Consider the following 26708-nt stretch of genomic DNA (forward strand, 5'->3'; position numbering starts at 1 on the left):
TGTTTCATATGAATATTTCCCCAACAACTTCTATTGAAAAATTTTAATCCTATAGAACTTTTTAAAATATTCTTTTAAGATTTAATTTTTTTTCAATATATGAAATTTATTGTCAAATTGGTTTAAGATTTAATTTTTAAGTAATGTCTACACCCAACGTAGGATTGAATATAAAACCATGAGATCAAGAGTCACATGCTCCACCGACTGAGCTAGCCTGGCACCCCAAATCCTACAAAACTTTAAACAGTCATAGTCTATTTTCTTAGATTGACACATTGTTAAAAATGGGCATATTTGTTTTGTCTATGGATAGATAATGGATAGAGGGGTAGATGGATAGATACAATAGATGATTAGATAGATAGATAGATAGATAGATTATAGATAGAATGATTATAGATAAATTATAGATAAAGGGATGGATAGATGGTGTGGTAAGTTTAAAATTACTGAATAGTTTTCAGCTTCCCATATCAAGAGGTGATGTTGGTCACCCAACTCCTTAAATCTGGGATGGCCTTATATCTTGCTTTGATGTGTAAAATGCAGAAGTGACATTGTGTGATGCCATGTAGGTCTTGATGCTTACTCTCTCCTCCTGGAGGAATTCTGCCACCCTGTGAACATGCTGTAGCTCAAATTCAGAAAGGCCAAGTAGAGGAAAATTAAGGTGCTCCAGCCAACAACCGGCTGACAACCAGGAATGTGAATAAGGTGATCTTAGATCATCCATCCCTAGAGGAAATGCCAGGTGACTGCATTGTGAATGAGCCCAAGGCAGATGAGTAATATCATCTGAGCCTTGTTCCAATTGCCAACCAGAAACTTGAGAGTTAATAAGTGATTGTTTTATCAAACTAATCCATTAATTTTGGGGTTGTTTGTACATAGTAAAGGCTAACTGATACAGATGGATAGACAGATATTTATTTGTTAGTGAGTAGCAGGTCTAATAAAAATACTTTACCTTTAAATACTTCTGTATGTAACTCCTAAAAAGAAAAATATTTTTCTATAAAATTCCAGTGTAATCATTACATTTAAGAAATTTGACTTTGAGAGGTACTTTGGTGGCTCAGTCACTTAAGCGTCTGATTTCTGCTCAGGTCATGATTTCACGGTTCATGGATTCGAGTCCAGCAACGGGCTCTGTGCTGACAGCTCAGAACCTGGAGCCTGCTTCAGATTCTGTCTCCCTTTCTCTCTGCCCCTCTTCCTCCCACCCCTCTCTCTCAAAAGAAAAATAAAAAAAAAAAAAGAAAGAAATTTGACTTTGATCAATATTATCTCATATACACATTGAAGATTTCCTAGTTCAATAATGTTATTCATATTATCTTTATTTTTAATCTAGTGTAGTCAAGGATCAAAAAAAAAGTTAGTAGTCATGCCTCATGGTCACTTTTTTTTAAGTTTATTTATTTAGGATGGGGGCTTGGGGTTATGTGTTAACAGCTAAATCTCTGAAGGGGCTAGAGACTGACATCAGCCATATGGATAGCCAATCTGGTCTACATGATTAAGCCCCAATCAAATTATGGACACCAAGGCTCAGATAGGTTTCCCTGGTTCACAAATACATACCTATTTTAACACATTGTTTCTAAATGAGTGGATGTTGTTCATGATTCCATTAGGAGAGGATAACTAGAAGTTCTACAGTTGGAATTTTCCTGGATTCTGCTCATTCATGTCTTCTCGTGACTGATTTTAGTATGTCACTATGATAAATAGTAACTGTCAATATAACAGCTTTCAGTGGTTCTGTGAGTCCTAGTGTATTATTAAAGCTGAAGGTGGTCTTAGGGACCCCTAAACTTGCAGTTAGTGTTAGAAGTAAGGATGATTGGGGACTCTGACTTCTTCCTTTGGTATCTGAATGTGGTCTTGTAGGTTTTCTAACTTCAAAATATAGTGCATTTTATATAGAGGATGTATTTTCAGTTGTTGAGGCTATTTTTCATGTTACTTAAGTGTTTTTTTTTATTTTGAGTTTTCTTATATATCTTCTACAACTTTTACTGCTTTTATTTTATTGTTTATTTATCTATTTATTTATTTTGGAGTGTTGCTAAGTGTTTTGTTTATTTTTATTGCTAAGTGTTTATTTATTTATTTTGGAGTGTTGCTAGTGTAAAAAGAGTTTTCTCTTTTGTTATATTTTTTATCTAGTTTTTGTTTGTGTATATAAAGGCTAAAAGGCTACTGCTTTGTTGTATGTATGTACATATGGTTACTTTGGAAATTATTTGCCTTGAGTTACTTTTATAATTTATTATCATGTATATTTTAAGTAATGCTATCAGTTATTGTGGAAAGAGATATAGTTTTACCTTTTTTTCTTATTTCTATGTCTTTAAATTTATATCTTTATGTTGGAAAATTATACAGATGCATATAAGATATGTATAAATTCTATTTTATTACATTTTTAAAAAATCAGGCTTAAGAGTTGTATTTTGTGGGGCGCCTGGGTGGCTTGGTAGGTTAAGCGTCCAACTTTGGCCTGGGTCATGATCTTGTGATTCACGAGTTCAAGCCCCACGTCAGGCTCAGTGTTGACAGCTTGCAGCCTGGAGCCTGCTTCCAGATTCTGTGTCTCCCTCTCTCTCTCTGCCCCTCCCCTGCTCATGCTCTGTCTCTCTCTGTATCCCAAAAATGAATAAATGTTAAAAAAAATTTATTTTAAAAAAAGAATTGTATTTTGTATGTGCTCCTTATATCAATATGATGAATTATATTAATGGATACCCTAATATTTAATTATCTTTACACTGTTGCATTTCTAGAGTAAAATCTCGGATGGACTTGTTATATGAATTTCTCAATGTGTTACTGAAATCTATACACTAATATTTATTTAGGATTTCTACACTGATATTTGCAAGAGAGATTGGTTAGCCATTTTCTTTCTATTTCTCAGGAGGTTTAAAAATATATTTATCAAGTATAGCATTAATACCTATAGTTAATAAATATTAATGCTATATTTGCTTAATTATATAATTTTGAATGTTTTCTTAATTTTCTGTGTACTGGAACAATTTATATAATATTGGGACTAAGTAGTGTTTGAATATTTGGTTATGAAAACATCTGGGCTTGGTAAATTGTGTTTGTGTGTGTGAGTGTGTGTGCGCACGTGTGCGTGTGTGCGGTTATTAAAAAAATAATTTTGTACTCTGGAAGGGTATCTCTCTAAGCTTCTATGATTACTGGAGTTAGTCTTTAGTGAATTATATTTGTGGTCATTTTTGCATTTTATTAACTTGTGTTACATTGAGTTGTAAAAAGTCTTAAATTTAAAAAAGTTTTTGCTTTACTTGGAGTACTTTCATTTTCATGAACGGTTTGTTTAAATATTTGTGGTTTACCACGTGAATTTTAGGCTCACCTAGGAGCTTGCATGGAGCTGTCCCTGTTCAAACCCTCATCCTCCTTCAAGTGCTAGCATTTATCTTCTGTGCTGTGTGAGATCGTTAAACCAGAAATGTTGCATCCCCTGAAGTCCCACAGCAGCCTCAGACTTCTACACTTTTAACTTCTAACCTTGAGAATGTCCGTTTCTTTCTTTACTGGCTCACAGATTTAAAAAAAAAAAATTAAATGAGGTATCCTGTCAGCTTTTAGTAAAGAAGTATTTTAATATGTCTAATAAGCTGTCAAAAATGTGATGAGTCAATACCACTTTTCCATTTAGATTGAATAAAATCAATTAATGTTAACTGCTTTTTCCACTTTTAAATTATTGTGGCACTAGCATTGTTCACATCTGTTTTTACTTATAGATGATTTCATACTGCAAGTGCATCTTAAAACTTCCCAGTTATGATTTTATATAAATATTTTCAAGTTTTTCATTTGAAAGCTCATTTTTTCTTAATGCACACAGTTTTACTGAACATTAGAAATCACTATGTGCATACGTCTTCAACAAAGCCATCAAAATCATACCATTCTTTGTTTACACAAGTTCCACACTAGATCCTTCTCATTTAGAGATAGACATAGTTTTCTTTAAATTTTTTTAATGTTTATTTATTTTTGAGAGAGAGAGAGAGAGAAAGAGTGCGAGCAGAGGAGGGGTACAGAGAGAGGGAGACACAGAATCTGAAGCAGGCTCCAGGCTCTGAGATGTCAGCACAGAGCCTGACACGAGACTCAAACCCAAGAACCATGAGATCATGACCTGATCCAGACGCTCAACTGACTGAGCCATCCAGGCACCCCTAGATAGGCATAGTTTTTAACAAATATGTAACATGTGCTTTTACAAGTTCTTTCCATAAAATATAAATGTTTTGTTTTCATAAAAGTAAAAATTTCTGTATATGATACAGAAAACTTTTTCCTTTTTTGCAGGTTTATTTATTTACTGTGAGAGAAAGCATACATGGGGCAGAGAAAGGGCGAGACAGAAACCAAGCAGGCTCCACACTGTCAACACAGAACCCAATGTGGGGCTTGATCTCACAAACTGTGAGATCATGACCTGAGCCATTCAGGTGCCCCAATACAGAATTTTTTTTTTTTAAGTTTCAAATAATTCCAGAAAAAAAAAGTAATTTCTGTCAGTTCAAGTAGTCAAATGTTAAGTAATTGGTTCATAAATGGTAGGACAAATTTAAGTTCAAATACTTTTGTTCTCCAAAGATATTTCTTATATTTTACATATTGAGGAAAAGGAAAATTCTAAAATCTGATTGGGGAGTTATTTCTCATAAACATTTGTTTTTAAAAGTGATTAATGTTAAATCCTTCTTTTCAAAAGTAAAATATTTTATTATCTCATATTAAACTCTGCACAGATTACTTCAATAAGAAGAGTCCAATTTAATATTAGGGGATTTTAAGTTATGACTAAATCTTAGGAAAATCTTCCACTGAATGCTTACTGCTTCCTATATTGCCCTAGACATTTGACTTTATTTTGATTATATATAATGTAGACACTCTACTTGCTATAAAACTTTGGGATGAGGTCTTTATATATTTTAAATACCAAGAAACACTAATGCAATACATTATCACAGCAGATTGGAAAATGGTCAGTGACAAATTTCTAAACAATATTTACTCTAAATCTCAGAAAGAGATAGTAAGCTAAAGCATTTTAATATAAATAGTTAAAATTGCTTATAAATATAACCATTCAGAAAATTAATAAACATTTATCTAAGAAATCAGAAAATAAAAAAGTGTATAGAAAATTATATGAAATTAACTATTATTCTATCACCCCAGAGGCATTCCAATTGTTTTTACATATCTAAATGAGTACTTTTTTTTTTATAAGTTATGATAGTACTAAATATATTTTTGTTCTCCAGACTTATTTTTTCCTTTTACATTGTATTAGTACTTTGTCATAAAACTAAAATTTATTTTTAACAAAAATCAGGTTTTTTAAAAAAATTAGTGTTTATTTATTTATTTTTGAGAGATTATGAGTGAGGGAGTAGTAGGGAGAGAGGGAGAAAGAGAATCCCAAGCAGGCTCGGTGCTGACAGTGCAGAGCACAACATGGGGCTTGATCTCACAAACTGTGAGGTCATGACCTGAGCTGAAATCAAGAGTTGGACGTTTAACCGACTGAGCTACCCAGGCACCCCAACAAAAACCAGTTTTTAATGAACGTTTCCAAATGGTTTACCATATTTTACTCAACTAATGCAATTATTTGGGGGAGGGGAGGGAAATTTCACTTGTTTACTTGTTCACTTGCTTATAAAAAATGCCACAATGGATATACATGAATATCAAAATTTGCCTGAATATTTTATTACTTGTAAAAGTTGAACTACTGGATCACAAATATATTTTTTAGAAAGAGTATGTAAATTTAACGTCCAAGTAGGAAAATATGATGCCTTTCTCAGTATATAATATTATTATTTTATAAATATCTATGTATTCAGTAGATTAAAATGATATATTTATTTTTTAATGTTAATTTATTTTTGAGAGAGACAGAGTGTGAGTGGTGAAGGGGCAGAGAGAGAGGGAGACACAGAATCCAAAGCAGGCTCCAGGCTCCGAGCTGTCAGCATAGAGCCTGATGTGGGGCTCCAAGTCATGAACTATGAGATCATAACTTAAGCCAAATTTGGACACTTATCTGACTGAGCCACCCAGGCATGCCCAAACCAGATATATTTGTTTGGTTTTCCTATAAATTATTTTATTGCAAGTAAATGTGAACAATTTTATAGGCTTACTACATTTTACAAATTTTCTATTTAATATCAGAATTTTAAAATTGTAACCTTTTCTAATGAATGAGGTAAAATTTACATAGAATGAAATACACAAAATATTGAGTTTTAGTAAATGTTTGTTCTCACACACCATAGCTATCAAGGTACAAAATATTTCCATGACCCCCAGTTCTCCTGTGACCCTTTTCCAGAAACCGCAGGCAGCCGCTTTTTGATTTCTATCACAACAATCAGTTTTGCCTGTTCCTGAGCTTCATGTAAACGGATTAATAATATCTATTATTTGTGACTGGCTTCCTTTATTCAACAAAGTATTTTTGAGATTTATCCATGACATGAATGATGTTTGTATCCATATTGCATTCTTCCTAAATCTCTGATCAGTTTTCAATAGTATGAAAAAGCATTTGCTAATTTATTCTCCTGTTAATAAATGTTGGCATTGATTCCAGTTTTGAGCTGTTTTGAGCCAAGTGTATAAAAATTTTTCTGGTGGACATATGTATTCATTTCTCTTGGATTAACACCTAGTAGTAGAATTGCTATATCATAGCTTATTACAAATTGGTACCCTTTTCCAAAGTGAGTGTATGATATACAGTATTACTAGTAATGCATGTGAGAATGTCAGTTCCTCCACATCATCACCAAACATTTAATGCTGTTATTCTTTTTATTTTAGTCATTTTGGTGGTTATAGTATCATACTGTAGTTTTAACTTGTACTTTCATAATCAGTAATGATGTAATGACATGAGCCACTTTTCATGTCTTTTTGGCCATTTGTATATATTTATGTATAGCCATTTGTATATCTTCCTCTATGAAATGTCTGCTCAAATCTTTTGCTATTTATTTGTTTGTTTATATTGACTTGATTTTAAGAATAATTTTGGGCCCCTAACAGAAGTGATGAGAAAGTACAGAGATTCCCCATTTGCCTTTTGCTCCCACACATACATAGCCCCCCATTATCAACATCCTCCATAAAAGTGGTACATTTGTTACAATTACTGTACCTATATTGATATATTATAATGGCCCAAAGTCCATAGTTTGCAGTACAGTTCACTCTTGATGTTGTATATTTTATGAGTTTGGGCAAATGTATAAAGGCATGCATTCATCATTTCAGTATTATACAGAATATTTTCACTGCCCCCGAAGTCTTCTGTGCTCTCCTTATTTATCCCTACCCCTAACTCCAAGAAAACAGTGATCTTTTTACTATCTCCATAGTTTTGCCTTTTCTTGAATTTCGTAAAGTTGGAATTATACAGTATGAAGCCTTTTCATATTGGCTTCTTTCACTTAGTAATATGTACTTTTTTCACTTGGCAATATACACTTAAGGTACCTCCATGTCTTTTCATGCTTGATAGCTCATTTCTTTTTAGCATTTAGTAATATTCCATTGCCTGGATGTGCCACAGTTTATCCATTTACTTACTGCAGGATATATTGGGCAATTTTATGTACATAGTGTACCTTTAACATTCCATATGCACTTCAAAAATAATGTGTATTTTGCAGTTGTTTGATGAGGTGGTTTACAAATGTCTATGGGGCCAAGGTGGTAATAATACTGCTCAAAATTTCTGTATCCTAACTGATTTTATTTACTATGTATTCTATAGGTTCCTAAAAGAGGGGTGTTAAAGTATCCAGTTAAAATGGTGGATTTGTCTGTTTCTCTCTTATTTCTGTCAGTGCTTGATTGATGTGTTTTGAAGCTTTGCTTTGGGGGTATGCATATTTATCATTGTTACTGTCCTCTCTTTTTCTTTTTAACTTTATCTTTATGAAATGACTTTCATTATCTCCAATTTTCCTCCCTTTTTGTAAATCCACTTTGTTCTTATTAAAACAGGAACTCTAGCTTTCTTTTTTTTAATTAATTTATTTTGGGGGGGGGGCATGAGTGAGGAAGGGGCAGAGAGAGAGGGAGAAAGAGAGAGAATCCCAAGAAGGCTCCATCCTATCAGCGCAGAGCCTGAAGCAGGGCTTGAACTCATGAACTATGAGATCATAACCTGAGCCAAAATCAAGAGTGGGATACTAAACCAACTGAGACATCCAAGTTACCCAGAACTCCAGCTCTCTGACACTTACTGTTTGCATTATGTATCTTTAATAATCATGTTACTTGCAACCCAAGACTTCATTTTTAAAATGCATATCTTATAGGTACCGTATACTTTTTCAGCTTTATTAAAAAAAATCAGGTGGGAAAATCTCTACCATTTGGTTGAAATGTATAGACCATCAATATTCAATTTAATCATTGATATAAGTTTGGGTCTAACATTTTACTATTTTAGCATTTTATTTGTTTCGTATTTATTTTCCCCTGAACTATGTTCCTCTGTTTCTCTTTTTATGCTTTATTTTAGGTTAGACATAATTCTAATGTCTCCTTAAAATTTTGTTTTAGTCTTTATACTTTATACTTTTCATTTTTAGAATTTCCTGTAGAGCATTGCTTGGTACAGTAGCATCTAGCCCAAATGTGCCTATTTAATTTTCAATCTTAATTAATAAATTTAATGTAACCATTAGTCTCTCAGTCTTACTAGAGATGGAAACAACATAATTAGTTCTGCATTTTAGAAAAAGACTCACATCAAAACTGTGAAGAAGATAGACACATGGACAGGAACAGAAAGAGGACCAGAAAATGAAGGTAGGGATGTCAGACATAATGCTTTTTATTTATTTAATTTGTATTTTTTAAAGTTTACTTATTTTGATGAGAGAGAGAGAGAGAGAGAGAGAGAGAGAGAGAGAGAGAGAGAGAGATGGAGTAAAGAGAGAGGGAGAGAGAGAATCTCAAGTAGGATCCATGCTGTCAGTGCAGAACCCAGTGTGGGGCTCAATCTCACGAACTGTGAGATCATGACAGGAGTCAAAATCAAGAGTCAGACACTCAACCGACTGAGCCACTCAGGTACCCCAGACATGATGCTTTTTAAAATAATTATATAAGCTAGTATAATGAGATTCTGAACTAGAGAAATAGTAATAAGACTAGAACAGGGATTTTAGAGATACTTGAAGAATAGAAGTAATGAGAATTACTGAAAGGTGTTAGTAGAAGCAAAGGAAGTAAAACCACAGGAAGAAGTCAAAAATGATATTTCGAATTAGGTTACTGTTCTGAGGTTAATGTTTTGACAAACATCAGGAAAATTGGAGTAGAAGATAATTTTAAAGTGGGGAGATGGAAAATAAGATCAATTTTGAACTTAAAATTGTGTTTCTACGGCCTTTGAACATGGCCAAAGAGAAACATGAAAGAACAAGATATTTTAATTTTGAATAGCTATTAAGATAGTTAAAATGATATTAGTACAGAAATCTCTGAAATATAAGCAAATTGAACCATCTAATAGACTATAAAAATAATGAAATGGTGTCTCATGGATGTATTCTGTATTTCTTTTGGAGATAAATATTTCTAAGCTGCCTAATGCTGACTCTGCTATATATATTTTTTTCACTTAAAGTCTTCTGTTTTCTGTCTTGGGCAGCCCTTTTGCTCACCCCAAGTCTCTAGTGCATTCAGTGAATAGGACTCTCAAGTTAACCTGTCAAATTCAATTAACTGCTGCAAGCTGTCCACGGTGACACTTGCTGTAATTAATTGAGAAAACCAGCATAAAGCCACCCCCTTCAGACTACTTTGTAATTGAGTGTGAAGTCCCATGAGATCTCTTGCTCAATTCCAAGTGCATGAGTTTTTGGGTGGGATGTGGGTCGTGCCATGGAAACCATTTATAAGCTTGTTAAAAGCTGTGTCCAAAAATCTGAATACCAACAGATTTGCACTTGACAGACCTGATTGAACAACACTGATAGTTGTCTGTGTAGATAGGTAGTTTCAACTTGTTTCTCTTCTTATTTATCCCAATAGATAGTTTAGATTTTTCCCTTTATACCCAACTGTTCATAGAAAGAAATTATGTTATTATTCTTTAATATAATGGCCAGTGAATTGAACATAGTTTAGATGATACAGATACAAAAATTTAATTAAAGTAATATAAATGGTAACATTTATAAATTGTTTGTCAGTGCCCACAATATTAGATATCTTATATTTTCATAGTGTTCAGATCCCTTAACACAACCTCTCAAAATGGGCATATCTGAATGTGCAGAAGTAGGCTACAACATCCTTAAGATTCTGTGCTATCTTTGTATCAGTTATTCAGCAATTTAATTTTGTCCTTCCAAATTCCCTAGCCTTCTTCCCTGGGGTGCCAGAAAAACAATTCTGAGGTAACTGATTAAAGCTTAAATTAATCACCACTAGATGGTAGCCTTGTCAGGGTTCAGTGATCCATGTATTTCATTCCTTGGGTTGTTTTGATGAGGCAGTAGGATAAAGCATATATCATAATTGCCACAAATCCAGGTACAGAATGAGCACTCAGTAAGTACAAGCCATTATTTTTATTTTTAAATTAATATTTATTAAATATTTATTGCATATTAGTCATGGTATCAGATAATCTAAAAAATAGTTTAATAATCAGCTATTATAATTGTTTTCAATTTTGTATTTTTAATGAACTTTGATTATTTATGTGGTTAGTCAACTATATAGCAACACATTTAATTTTATATATTTTAGCAAAGTTGTTTTAACAATTTGATATTTAATTATAAGTAAAAACCTATTAACACACATTAAATTTTCTGTAAGACTTTAAAATAATTACATATATATTTTTAATTTTAACATTTTCCTACCATTTTCTGATTATCAAAGCCCTACATAAACCTTTCTCCATAGCTATGCAAAATATCCATTTCATACTCTCAAGGTATCAATGATCATATTCTCCTATGGACTGTAATGTTTCATGCAAAGTGCACCAAAAACAAAACAAAACAAAACAAAACAGAAACACAAACTTATGGAATAATAACTTTTTACCAGGTTCTTCAGAGGATACAAAAATGGATTTAAATGTTTAAATAATATTTTTAAAAAATTTATTTATTTTGAGACAATAAGAGAGTGGGGGAGAGGCTGAGAGAGAAGGAGTGAGAAAGAATTTCAAGCAGGCTCCACACATCCAGCGTGGAGCCTGATGCAAGGCTTGAACGAATCAACAGCAAGATCACGACCTGAGACAAAACGAAAGTCAGATACCTAACCTACTGATCCACCCAGGTGCTCCTCTAAATAATATTTTAAATGTCTCCCATGCATTTTTTTCTCTCAAATGAGTGATCAAGTGTCCAAACTATGCTTATTATTAAATATTTCATCTTTCTCCCACTAAACTTAAAAGCCAAATTTACCTAATATAAATTCATTTATATGCCTATGCATGTCATTTTTGTGCATTTTGTGGTCTTTCTGGCCAAAATTCTATTCCATTTATTTATGCTTCTAACTTGAAACTGTCAATTCTAACTCTTTTTAATTTTTTTTGTTTCAAATTTACAAACTCATTCTTTGGATAAAACTGAGAATCAGTCCATCATTTTTCTTAGAATCACTGAACCCTACAATAGCACAATAATTAAAATACTACGTGTTAGAATCTAATTTTTTTTTTAGAGCAAGACAGTGAGTGGGGGTGGAGGGGCAGAGGGACAGAGAGAGAGGATCTTTTTTTAAAAAAAAAAGTTTATTTATTTTGAGACAGTGTGAGAGTACATACACACGAGCAGGGAAGGAGCAGAAAGAGAGGGAGAGAGAATCCCAAACAGGTTCCACATTGTTGATCTCACAAACCATGAGATCATGACCTGAGCCAAAATCAAGAGCTGGATGCTCAACTGACTGAGATACCCAGGCACCTCTAGAATCTAGTATTTAGATACAAAATCAGTGATTATAGGAAAATGTATAGCTTTGAAAAGTTAATCACCATATATAGATAAAATCTCCAAATCAGAAAACTAGAAAAACACAAAATAAATAAATGAAAATGTGTACTGAATAATAAAGATAACATTAGAAATTAATGAAGTACAGAAAAGAGTACACCAAATTAGTCAATATTTTATTTTAATATATACATAGATAAATGTTCATTCTAGTTCGTCATAAAGAAGGTAAAAGCATAAATGTACAAAATGTATAGTATTTGCTGTAATTTTTCAGTAGGAAAGAAATCTAAGCTTAGTTTGCTAAGTTTTTTGTTCTTATCAGTAAAAGTTGTTGGATTTTGTAGAATGAATTTTTTCTTTATTGGGAAAATTACACTGATATCTTTATATGATGGTGAATTATTCTTATATGCAAAGAATTAGTACTACTTTGTTCTGATATATTATTTTTGGTACTTGATTTTGTCTGAAAATACTGTTTTTTATTATTTATTTATTTATTTATTTATTAATTAATTATTTTTGAGAAAGTCAGAGAGAGTACAAGCAGGGAAGGTGCAGAGACAGAGGGAGAATCTCATGCAGGCTCTATGCTGTCAGTCCAGGCTTGACCCAGGGCTTGAACTCACAAAACTATGAGATCATGACTTGAGCCAAAATCAAGAGTTAGATGCTTAAATTACTGAGCTACCCCAGCACCCCAGAAAATATTCAGTTGTTTAATTTAAACTTATAAGTTAAAAAAACATTTATAAATTCTCTGCATACTCTTCCAATTTGGGGATAAAAATTATACTATTCCTCAAAAATCAGTTGAATATCTTTCCCACTTTATGTTTTATGTAAATTATAAATTAATTGCCCCTTGAAGACGTGGTAAAACATACCAGTAAAAAGTCTTCTTAGTGTCCTTTATGAAATTTTTTGACTAGGAATAAAGTTCTCTAAAGGTTGTATTTTATTTAATTGGCTATATCTTCATGAGTCAAATTTGGTAATATATATTTTCCTGGAAGACAGTCTATTACATTTAGGTCTTTCAGGTCTTTAAATTTATTGGCATAAAATTTGTTCTCATCATTGTTATACATATATTTCAATTTCTATTGCATCACAGGTTTGCTGTATTTTTCTTTCCAAATTTTATTCATCTGTGCTTTCCTCTTTTTATTACCTGTGACTATTATTGCTAGACATTTGTATAATTTATTACTTCTTCAAAAAACAAGCACTGAAAATTAATCTCTGTTTTTGCATCTATGTTATTAATATGTGCTTTATTCAACATTATTTGCTTATTTGAAATTTTTGAAATTTGTTCTACTGCTCTTTAGAAAATTTTTGGAGTTAATTGTTTACTTTCAATTTCCAAAATTCTATTGGGGTAAAACTATTTGTTGTGATGTATTTATTTAAAATTTTTATAAGTTTGAGCAGGCTTTTTCCTGTATATTAATTCACTTGATATGTTTTTATCCTTGGTTAATTTTCATTTATATTTTGCTGACATAGTTTCTTTTTCAGTCTTTCTGGCTTCTTTTCATTTATAGGAATGTCTGTCACAAGTAAATATTAGCAACTGTGTCAGTAAAAAGTACAATCAGTAGAATTGGTAAGGTGGAAGATGACTAGTCAAAAATTGAATGATAAATGGGGAGGGAGTAATGTTGCTATTCTGGTAGGGCAATCTGAGATATTTTTTTTCTTTTTTTTTTTTTTTTAACATTTATTGATTTTTGAGACAGAGACAGAGCATGAACGGGGAGGGTCAGAGAGAGGGAGACACAGAATCTGAAACAGGCTCCAGGCTCTGAGCTGTCAGCACAGGGCCCGACGCGGGGCTCAAACACACACGGACCGCCAGATCATGACCTGAGCTGAAGTCGGACGCTTAACCGAGTGAGCCACCCAGGCGCCCAGATATTTTTTTTTTTGTATATGCAGTTTATTGTCAAATTGGTTTCCATACAACACCCAGTGCTCATCCCAAAAGATGCCCTCCTCAATACCCATCACCCACCCTCCCTCCCACCCCCCATCAACCCTCAGTTTGTTCTGTTTTTAAGAGTCTCTTATGCTTTGGCTCTCTTCCACTCTAAACTCTTTTTTTTTTTCCTTCCCCTCCCCCATGGGTTTCTGTTAAGTTTCTCAGGATCCACATAAGAGTGAAACCATATGGTATCTGTCTTTCTCTGTATGGCTTATTTCACTTAGCATCACACTCTCCAGTTCCATCCATGTTGCTACAAAGGGCCATATTTCATTCTTTCTCATTGCCACGTAGTGCTCCATTGTATATATAAACCACAATTTCTTTATCCATTCATCAGTTGATGGACATTTAGGCTCTTTCCATAATTTGGTTATTGTTGAGAGTGCTGCTATAAACATTGGGGTACAAGTGCCCCTATGCATCAGAACTCCTGTATCCCTTGGGTAAATTCCTAGCAGTGCTATTGCTGGGTCTATAGGGTAGATCTATTTTTAATTTTTTGAGGAAACTCCACACTGTTTTCCAGAGTGGCTGCACCAATTTGCATTCCCACCAACAGTGCAAGAGGCTTCCCGTTTCTCCACATCTTCTCCAGCATCTATAGTCTCCTGATTTCTTCATTTTGGCCACTCTGACTGGTGTGAGGTGATATCTGAATGTGGTTTTGATTTGTATTTCCCTTATGAGGAGTGATGTTGAGCATCTTTTCATGTGCCTGTTGGCCATCCGGATGTCTTCTTTAGAGAAGTGTCTGTTCATATTTTCTGCCCATTTCTTCACTGGGTTGTTTGTTTTTCGGGTGTGGAGTTTGGTGTGCTCTTTATAGATTTTAGATACTAGCCCTTTGTCCGATATGTCATTTGCAAATATCTTTTCCCATTCCGTTGGTTGCCTTTTAGTTTTGTTGATTGTTTCCTTTGCTGTGCAGAAGCTTTTGATCTTCATAAGGTCCAAGTAGTTCATTTTTGCTTTTAATTCCCTTGCCTTTGGGGATGTGTCAAGTAAGAAATTGCTATGGCTGAGGTCAGAGAGGTTTTTTTCCTGCTTTCTCCTCTAGGGTTTTGATGGTTTCCTGTCTCACATTCAGGTCCTTTATCTATTTTGAGTTTATTTTTGTGAATGGTGTGAGAAAGTGGTCTAGTTTCAATCTTCTGCATGTTGCTGTCCAGTTCTCCCAGCACCATTTGTTAAAGAGACTGTCTTTTTTCCATTGGATGTTCTTTCCTGCTTTGTCAAAGATGAGTTGGCCATACGTTTGTGGGTCTAGTTCTGGGGTTTCTATTCTATTCCATTGGTCTATGTGTCTGTTTTTGTGCCAATACCATGCTGTCTTGATGATGACAGCTTTGTAGTAGAGGCTAAAGTCTGGGATTGTCATGCCTCCTGCTTTGGTCTTCTTCAAAATTCCTTTGGCTATTCGGGGCCTTTTGTGGTTCCATATGAATTTTAGGATTGCTTGTTCTAGTTTCGAGAAGAATGCTGGTGCAATTTTGATTGGGATTGCATTGAATGTGTAGATAGCTTTGGGTAGTATTGACATTTTGACAATATTTATTCTTCCAATCCACGAGCATGGAATGTTTTTCCATTTCTTTATATCTTCTTCAATTTCCTTCATAAGCTTTCCATAGTTTTCAGCATACAGATCTTTTAAATCTTTGGTTAGATTTATTCCTAGGTATTTTATGCTTCCTGGTGCAATTTTGAATGGGATCAGTTTCTTTATTTGTATTTCTGTTGCTTCATTATTAGTGTATAAGAATGCAACTGATTTCTGTACATTGATTTTGTATCCTGCAACTTTGCTAAATTCATGTATCAGTTCTAGCAGACTTTTGGTGGAGTCTATCGGATTTTCCATGTATAATATCATGGCATCTGCAAAAAGTGAAAGCTTCACTTCATCTTTGCCAATTTTAATGCCTTTGATTTCCTTTTGTTGTCTGATTGCTGATGCTAGAACTTCCAACACTACGTTAAACAACAGCAGTGAGAGTGGACATCCCTGTTGTGTTCCTGATCTCAGGGAAACAGCTCTCAGTTTTTCCCCGTTGAGGATGATGTTAGCTGTGGGCTTTTCATAAATGGCTTTGATGATCTTTAAGTATGTTCCTTCTATCCCGACTTTCTCAAGTGTTTTTATTAAGAAAGGGTGCTGGATTTTGTCAAAGGCCTTTTCTGCATCGATTGACAGGATCATATGGTTCTTATCTTTTCTTTTATTAACGTGATGTATCACATTGATTGATTTGCGAATGTTGAACCAGCCCTGCATCCCAGGAATGAATCCCACTTGATCATGGTGAATAATTCTTTTTATATGCTGTTGAATTCGATTTGCTAGTATCATATTGAGAATTTTTGCATCCATATTCATCAGGGATATTGGCCTGTAGTTCTCTTTTTTTACTGGGTCTCTGTCTGGTTTAGGAATCAAAGTAATACTGGCTTCATAGAATGAGTCTGGAAGTTTTCCTTCCCTTTCTATTTTTTGGAATAGCTTGAGAAGGATAGGTATTATCTCTGCTTTAAACGTCTGGTAGAACTCCCCTGGGAAGCCATCTGGTCCTGGACTCTTATTTGTTGGGAAATTTTTGATGAATGATTCAATTTCTTCGCTGGTTATGGGTCTGTTCAAGCTTTCTATTTCCTCCTGATTTTGGAAGGAAGTTTTGGAAGAGTGTGGGTGTTTAGGAATTTGTCCATTTCTTCCAGGTTGTCCAATTTGTTGGCATATAATTTTTCATAGTATTCCCTGATAATTGCTTGTATCTCTGAGGGATTGGTTGTAATAATTCCACTTTCATTCATGATTTTATCTATTTGGGTCTACTCCCTTTTCTTTTTGAGAAGCCTGGCTAGAGGTTAATCAATTTTGTTTATTTTTTCAAAAAACCAACTCTTGGTTTCCTTGATCTGCTCTACAGTTTTTTAGATTCTATATTGTTTATTTCTGCTCTGATCATTATTATTTCTCTTCTTCTGCTGGGTTTAGGCTGTCTTTGCTGTTCTGCTTCTATTTCCTTTAGGTGTGCTGTTAGATTTTGTATTTGGGATTTTTCTTGTTTCTTGAGATAGGCCTGCATTGCAATGTATTTTCCTCTCAGGACTGCCTTCGCTGCATCCCAAAGCATTTGGATTGTTGTATTTCCATTTTCATTTGTTTCCATATATTTTTTAATTTCTTCTCTAATTGCCTGGTTGACCCATTCATTCTTTAGTAGGGTGTTCTTTAACCTCCATGCTTTTGGAGGTTTTCCAGACTTTTCCCTGTGGTTGATTTCAAGCTTCATAGCATTGTGGTCTGAAAGTATGTATGGTATGATTTCAAGTCTTGTATACTTATGAAGGGCTGTTTTGTGACCCAGTATGTGATCTATCTTGGAGAATGTTCCATGTGCACTGGAGAAGAAAGTATATTCTGTTGCTTTGGGATGTAGAGTTCTAAATATATCTGTCAAGTCCATCTGATCCAATGTATCATTCAGGGCCCTTGTTTCTTTACTGACCATGTGTCTAGATGATCTATCCATTTCTGTAAGTGGAGTGTTAAAGTCCCCTGCAACTACCACATTCTTATCAATAAGGTTGCTTATGTTTGTGAGTAATTGTTTTATATATTTGGGGCTCCTGTATTCGGCTCATAGACATTTATAATTGTTAGCTCTTCCTGATGGATAGACCCTGTGATTATTATATAATGCCCTTCTTCATCTCTTGTTACAGCCTTTAATTTAAAGTCTAGTTTGTCTGACATAAGTATGGCTACTCTAGCTTTCTTTTGACTTCCAGTGGCATGATAAATAGTTCTCCATCCCCTCACTCTCAATCTGAAGGTGTCCTCAGGTCTAAAATGAGTCTCTTGTAGACAGCAAATAGATGGGTCTTGTTTTTTTACCCATTATGATACCCTATGTCTTTTGGTTGGCGCATTTAGTCCATTTACATTCAGTGTTATTATAGAAAGATACGGGTTTAGAGTCATTGTGATGTCCGTAGGTTTCATGCTTGTAGCGATGTCTCTGGTACTTTGTCTCACAGGATCCCCCTTAGGATCTCTTGTAGGGCTGGTTTCGTGGTGACGAATTCCTTCAGTTTTTGTTTGTTTGGGAAGACCTTTATCTCTCCTTCTATTCTAAATGACAGACTTGCTGGATAAAGGATTCTCGGCTGCATATTTTTTCTGTTCATCACATTGAATATCTCCTGCTATTCCTTTCTGGCCTGCCAAGTTTCAGTAGAGAGATCGGTCACGAGTCTTATGGGTCTCCCTTTATATGTTAGAGCACGTTTATCTCTAGCTGCTTTCAGAATTTTCTCTTTATCCTTGTATTTTGCCAGTTTCACTATGATATGTCATGCAGAAGATCGATTCAAGTTACGTCTGAAGGGAGTTCTCTGTGCCTCTTGGATTTCATTGCTTTTTTCCTTCCCTAGATCAGGGAAGTTCTCAGCTATTATTTCTTCAAGTACACCTTCAGCACCTTTCCCTCTGTTTTCCTCCTCTGGAATATCAATTATGCGTATATTATTTCTCTTTAGTGCATCACTTAGTTCTCTAATTTTCCCCTCATACTCCTGGATTTTTTTTATCTCTCTTTTTCACAGCTTCTTCTTTTTCCATAATTTTATTTTCTAGTTCATCTATTCTCTCCTCTGCCTCTTCAATCTGAGCCATAGTTGTCTCCATTTTATTTTGCACCTCGTTGATAGCACTTTTTAGCCCCTCCTGGCTGTTCCTTAGTCCCTTGATCTCTGTAGCAAGAGATTCTCTGCTGTCCTTTATAATGTTTTCAAGCCCAGCGATTAATTTTATGACTATTATTCTAAATTCACTTTCTGTTATATTGTTTAAATCATTTTTGATCAGTTCGTCAGCTGTTGTTATATCCTGGACGTTTTTCTGAGGGGAATTCTTCCGTTTCGTCATTTTGGATAGTCCCTGGAGTGGTGCGGGACTGAGGGGCACTTCCCCTGTGCTGTCTTGAATAACTTGTGTTGGTGGGCAGGGCTGCAGTCAGACCTGATGTCTGCCCCCAGCCCACCTCTGCGGCCACAGTCAGACTGGTGTGTGCCTTCTCTTCCCCTCTCCTAGGGGCGGGATTCACTGTGGGGTGGTGTGGCCCATCTGGGCTACTTGCACACTGCCAGGCTTGTGGTGCTGGGGATCAGGCGTATTAGCTGGGGTGGATCGGCAAGGTGCACAGGGGCTGGAGGGGCAGGCTCAGCTTGCTTTTCCTTCGGAGATCCACTTCGGGAGGGGCCCTGTAGCACCAGGAGGGAGTCAGACCCGCAGGAGGGATGGATCTGCAGAAGCACAGCATTGGGTGTTTGAGCAGAGCAAGCAAGTTCCCTGGCAGGAACTGGTTCCCTTTGGGATTTCCGCTGGGGGATGGGCGAGGGAGATTTCCCTGGCGAGCGCCTTTGTTCCCTGCCAAGCTGAGCTCTGTCATCCGGGGCTCAACAACTCTCCCTCCCGTTGTCCTCCAGCCCTCCCGTTCTCTGAGCAGAGCTGTTAGCTTATAACCTTCCAGATGTCAAGTCCTGCTTCCTGTCGGAACACACTCCAGTCCGGCCCCTCCGCTTTTGCAAGCCAGCCTCAGGGGCTCTGCTTGGCCGGCTGGCTGCCCCTCTGCCCCGGCTTCCTCCCGCCAGCCCGTGGAGCGCGCACCGCCTCTCCACCCTTCCTACCCTCTTCCGTGGGCCTCTCGTCTGTGCTTGGCTCCAGAGACTCCATTCTGCTAGTCTTCTGGCGGTTTTCTGGGTTATTTAGGCAGGTGTAGGTGGAATCTAAGTGATCAGCAGGATGCGCGGTGAGCCCAGCGTCCTCCTACGCCGCCATCTTCCCAGGATCCTCAATCTGAGATACTTTTTAAACACTTTAAAAAGTTGGCGCCTGCAAAGCCATATGTAGAGTTCAGTCTTAACTAAAAAAATGAACTAACTTAAACAATAAAGAATGAAGTATCTTTGGGGGCACCTGGGTGGTTCAGTCAGTTAAATGTCCAGCTTCAGCTCAGGTCATGATCTCATAGCTGGTGAGTTCGAGCCCCGAGTCAGGCTCTATGCTGACAGCTCACAGCCTGGAGCCAGCTTTGGATTCTGTGTCTCCCTTTCTCTCTGCCCCTCCCCTGCTCACATTCTGTCTCTCTCAAAAATAAACAGTAAAAATAAAAAATAAAAAATAAAAAAAAGAATGAAAAATCTTTAATGCTCCTGGGATGTATTCTACATTTGCCATTTTCTGTGATTCTTTAGATTTTACAAATTTCAGAACTAAAGAGATATGGAATCACAATGAATTACAAGTTTCCTCATATCATTCTCCTAATTTTTATCCAAGTGTTAAATCGGAAGGAAGAACATTGTGAAACAAAACCCGGTAGAAAAGAAATTCGATAAGCAATGTATCTTATTTCAAAAGAACAATATAGGTACAATATGCAAATGTCAAAAGAAAGCAAAAATTGTTTATACACAGGTATTATAAATGTAGGATTGATATGGTGTTTAATAACATTCACCACACACACAAAAAACTCAAGCATATATATATGGTAAAGATACCCATATTACAGATATTCTACACTCAGAAAACCAAAAATAGAGAAGAGAGTCATTTGCAGCAGGAAACATTTATTATGTTGTGTAAAATGTCCTTACTTTGAACTTAAAATATTAAAATGAGTTATAGGAAGAATTCATAATAAAACAATTGAAGAAAATAAAAATTATAGTTTAATGTGGAACATCATTGCTTGCAAATACCTATTCAGGATAGAATTCAAAATGTAATTTTTATGGAAACATTCCTTTTTTAAATCTTACGAAAGAATTCTAAATACTGAATACCCTTTTGTAGCTATGAGTAAAATATGAATAGTGGTTGACTTAAGGCACATGGAACCCCTTTCTGCAATTAAGAATCAAGAATCTCCCTGTGCAAAAAGTAACTTTCCTTCTTGCATTCCTATTGCATATGTATCTATTTAACAGGATTTTTTTTTTTTATTTTTTGTAGAAGCATTCACTGTGAGGGCCAGAGAGGACCAACACAGTTGTATGACAGGGATTATGAGTCATCCATAGCTAAACTAGTAGATAAAATTAATCCAGACTTAACTAATCACTTTATTTTTCAGTTAAGAAAAGGAGAACTTAAGAGTGAACTTGGTACTGTTATAATTCACATGATGCTCAAATGTATTTCTATTATGTTTTTGCTGTGGTAGTAATCACTATAGTTTTATTGGTTTGAATGCTTTTGCATTATATACAGAGTCATTGTGTAGTTAGCTGGATCATTCCTATATTGTCATGACATCAATCTTGTTCACTGGTTTAGTCAACAATCTGCTACCCACTGTGTTCCAAGCACAATGCTAGGTGCGAGATCGTTCTTAGTCCGTTTCTCTATCTCAAAAATGCAGGTGCTTTGGGCGGTGGGAGGGAGGGGAGGGTAGGTGATGGGCACTGAAGAGGGCATCTTTTGGGATGAGCACTGGGTGTTGTATGGAAACGAATTTGACAATAAATTTCATATATTAAAAAAAAAAAGAAAAAGGAAAAAAATGCATGTGCTCTCCAATCTTATCATGTTCTATACCTTGTGTTGTTATCAGTAGCTTTGCTAGAGTATTGAAGAGGACTTGGATAATGTGTTCAGGCTTCAGATGTGGGAGAGAAGGGAAACAATAGTTTTGTTAAATTGTAAATGTGGTTGGACTGTTGGTAAATACATTTGCAACTTTAAATCGGTTACTTTAATGTTTTAATATCAAAATGATGGTGGAGCTTTGAGTTAGGGAGATTCTATTTGCTTGATCTAAACAGAGTACTTTCTTTGGCTTTCAATTAATAATTCCATCAGAACTAACTTCAAATATCTCCTAATTACTTTTCTGTAATCATTCTTTATGTCGTCCTTATTCTTTATATCGGTGATATTCTAGTTGGTGGTAAGCCAGTGTGATGATTTCCCTAAATAAACATCAGATAATACAAAGAATATTAAGAAATAGAGTTTCTCTGAAGTACAAAATAATTTCATTGACTTATTCACAATAAAGGAACCAGTCAGCAAATACACATTACTCATGGCTAAACATTAGTATTAAATAGTAGAGAATTAAAATATACACACTACTCCTGCAAATTCTTTCTACATTAAAACATAAAGTGGAAATGAAAATCATCATTATGGGCCTCCTCATTCAACTTCAAGGTTAGTGTCCAACCCTTAGTTCTCCAAATAATTGGACTATACTGCACAATCAGATATATAAAATTTCATTGTAAATCCTTTATTTATTTACATTATTTGCTGGGGCGCCTGGGTGGCGCAGTCGGTTAAGCGTCCGACTTCAGCCAGGTCACGATCTCGCGGTCCGTGAGTTCGAGCCCCGCATCGGGCTCTGGGCTGATGGCTCAGAGCCTGGAGCCTGTTTCCGATTCTGTGTCTCCCTCTCTCTCTGCCCCTCCCCCGTTCATGCTCTGTCTCTCTCTGTTCCAAAAATAAATAAACGTTGAAAAAAAAATTTACATTATTTGTTTGAATTTCACCAATAGAAGAGTGGTCCACCACTTGGATTTTAAAGAAACTAGAAGCATTTTTAGAAAGAGTAAGCATAAGGTAGATTCTTATTAGGATAAAAGAGGAAGATTTAGACATGCTGATGTTGGAGAATATAAACTGAGCAACATTTACTGCTTGTAGCATTTTGCTTTTCTATATGCCTTCACCAGCTTGAAATTTTATATAAAAACAGGATTGCTCTGAACAAGGTCAATTGCATCTGCATTAAGAAAATAGCAACATTTTAAATGAGAAAAGATCAACATAGAATACTATAATAAAGATTACAAAATAGAAGGAAAAGTGAGATTTGAAATCAGCCTGACTTACAAAGCAATAATAACGCATACTTATGAAGCTAGAATGATAGTAATTATTTTGAGAGAGAGAATAACCTCTATTTCTGGAGGTGAAAATCATTATGTATTTACATATTAGTTTAGTTTGACCTCTAAGAGTCTGTTTTTACATGGCTGACTTTGTAAATTCACTCAGGTTCGTGCATTCTTCATTTACCGTATGTTCACAATTATACTTAAACTTAAGGTAATTATGCTCCAGGGTCAATTCAGGGTCAGAAGAAAACTGTGCTAATGAAGGCGATTACTTCAGCAAAGCTCAGTTTATAAACTGTTTATTCTCTTCTGAATCGGGAGGCACTGTGGCAAATTTCTAGTCAGCAAAATTTGTACTCTGTAATGGTAAAAGTTTCCCTTCTATCTTATTACACATTTTAAAGTTTGTCTCAGAAGGGATCAAGCTATTTTCTTAGAAGGCAGTTTCTTCATGCAAGAAGGTCATATGAATTCAGACTTCAGTTTTTGAATGTGGTTATATTCACTCTGCTATTAGAAGAAATCTACTTAGAGGTTATATATATGTTTTTCGTAGTTTGTTTATTTATTTATTTATTTATTTAATTTATTGTCAAATTGGCCAACATAAAGTATGTAAAGTCTGCTTTTGGTTTTTGGGGTAGATGCCTGTGGATCATCACTTACATACAACACCCAGTGCTCATCCCAACAAGTGCCCTCCTCAGTGCCCATCTCCCATTTTCCCCTCTGCTGCAGCCCCCATCCACCCTGTTTGTTCTCTGTATTTAAGAGTCTCTTACGGTTTTCCTTCTTCCCTCTTTGTAACAATTTTTCCCCTTCCCTTCCCCCATGGTCTTCTGTTAAGTTTCTGAAGATCCACATATGAGTAAAAACATGTGATACCTGTCCTTCTCTGACGGACTTATTTCACTTAGCATAATACCTTCCAGTTCCATCCACATTGCTGCAAATGGCATGATTTTATTCTTTCTCATTGCTAACTAGTGTTCCATTGTATATATAAACCACATCTTCTTTATCCTTTCATCAGTTGATGAGCCTTGAGTCTCTTTCCATAATTTAGAGGTTATATTTCTACATGTGGTAGCATAGTATATTTATTATATTGACCATTACTTGTGACTGGATCATAATTCACATGACACATAATAATAGTCAGAAAATAAAATGCAAGCAAAAGGGCCGACATAACTGTTTTATTTATTTAAACTCAGATCCTAATGTAAGCCCAAGCATATGATTATTTATTATGGTAAATTTAATGACCTCCACTTAACCTGTGTAATTCTTACTCTACAACACCCAACAGCCATTGAACATGGGCATGTGACAATGTTAAAGTATTTTCGCATTTATTACTTAGGCCAATCACTTTGTTTTATCAAAGGAAGTGAGAAAAACAGAAGGACTGATTTTCCTGGTGTCATGCAAGTATTCCAGCTGTGAAAATGTAATTAGAACTGACGTCCTTTGATTTCCAGATTAAGATTCATTTCTCTATACCACATTATATCTTGTTGCTATTTTAAGTTCTTAATTTTGGGGTTTTTCTGGAGCAATGCAAAAAGGTATTTCTTTTAGAAAAAGGACAAAGAAAGAAAGAAAAAAAGAAAGAAAGAGAAAGGAAAGGAGGGGAAGAGAGAAAGAAAAGAAAAGAAAAGATAAAAAGAGTGAATTCCTATTCTTCTGTCTAGTTAATTCTATGCCAGGTAGCTAATAGCAGAAAAGGCTTGAAGAGGTGACGTTGCTTGTGATTAACATTTGGTTAAAGGATCATTTGGTTATGTGCTGTGATTTCAGTTCAGATTTAAAAATATTGTTTGAAAATAATTCATGAATTACAAAAATATACATTGCTTATATTTGGGTTTTATGTTTTATATAAACAAACACTCACATTCCTAGAACTCCAAAAGTCAAATAAACATATAAAATTCCCACTTGCTGGAAAATTTTAACACACCTACTGATCATATATTCAAAAGTTGGCCCATTATTAACATTATTCAGTTTACTTTTCAAATTAGAAGCCCAGCAGCACCAATAACATAAGCAAATAAATACAGCCCCAGCAAGACAGCAACTATAATTTTTCCACTAGTTTGGTGATATCCCAGAAATATTTGCCCCCATCTTGCTGGAATTGTTGTTTATAGCAGCAAGAATTGTTACTTGTAGCAAAAATAAGGGAGCAACAAGGTAGACAATACTGCGATACTATCCACCAAATATGCATTGCCATACTACTAGCTAGTATGGAAGGAATGTGAAAATTGAAAGCTGAATGTAAATTATCCAGGAGAATGTCTAACTTAAGAGTATATTGCTTTATGGATATAAAAAAGGAGGGATGCAGACAAAAAGTACAATGAAATCTGAAAATTTCTTGTTCCCAGGAAAAAAAAGCTATTAAGTTGATAGTTTTTTTATTATTCTATTTAGAAAAGATTTATATCTCTTATGTGGTCCAAGTGTTTATGTTTCTCCCAATTTTCTGTGTTAGCCTGATGCCCAACATGATGGCTTTTGGAAGGTGGGACCGTTAGTATGTAATTAAGTTATGAGTGCAGAGCCCTCATAATGAGATTAGTGTCCTTACAAAAGAGGCTCTGGAGAGATCCCCAGCCCCTTCCAACTCATGAAGATATAATGAGAAGCCCACAGCCTCGAAGAGGGCCCTCACTTGAGCGTGCTGGCATCATAACTTTGCACTTCCAGACTCTAGAACTGTGAGAAATAAATTTGTTGTTTATAAACCACTCAGTCTGTGGTAGTTTGTTATAGCAGTTTAAACAGACTAAGTCTCTTTAAAGTAGCAACTTCCTATGTGGAAATAGTGTCAACTGTATAGTTAAATGCCAGTATTCTTCAGGCCCTGGATATTGAAACTTTAATTATTAACTACCTATCAAGCCTATTGGGCTCATAGTTCCTGTTTTCCAGGGCTTGTATTACTTCCTAATACTGTACATTTTCAACACCCTCACTCCAGAGTGAACAATCATTGCTTAGAACTTCCTGAAGGTAGAAAGGGCAGTTATTATTCTGCTATATTCTATTTAGTTATCTGTTGTAGGGTCTATGCATTCTAAAGATGGGTCATTTGACTTGAGATTAAAAGATATCTGAGCAGGGATGCCTAAAGTTGAATCTTTTTGGAATGATAATTCTTTAAAACAATATAGTATCTTCTGAACATTTAAAAATGCAACACTTTATGAATCAAATGAGATAGAGCTGTTGCACCTATTAGCAAGGTAAAATACAGCCAAACATAAATCTACAACTGAAGATGAGCAGAGTGATTTGAGGCAAAATTTTAAATCAGCACCATAGTAATGTGCTAGATCTCTAGGCTGAGTATCTGTTCTTCCTCTTTGCAATGTCATCTCTCTCATATACCTTTTTTTTTCTTCATTCTTTCCCATTTACTAAAACAAGTTCCCTTCATGCAATGGCTATAAACTCTTTATCTCTGTTTCTTTATAGTTTCACATTGTGTCAGGTACATGGTCATAGATCTTTGTTCAATGAATAAAAGCATCTGGAGGAAACTGGATCTAGTGCATAAAAGTGGGTAAAGCTTAATGCGATACCTCCACAAATGGCCTGGATATAAGACTGTTTTAAATGGATACTTTTGATAGTTTTTCCAGACACTAGCAACAATAAGTTATAATGAAATAGAGACCTATTCATAATCAGTACATAAAATATAAGACAGTAGAACA

This window comes from Leopardus geoffroyi, chromosome B3 (assembly GCF_018350155.1).
Source record: "Leopardus geoffroyi isolate Oge1 chromosome B3, O.geoffroyi_Oge1_pat1.0, whole genome shotgun sequence".
Lineage (NCBI taxonomy): Eukaryota > Metazoa > Chordata > Mammalia > Carnivora > Felidae > Leopardus > Leopardus geoffroyi.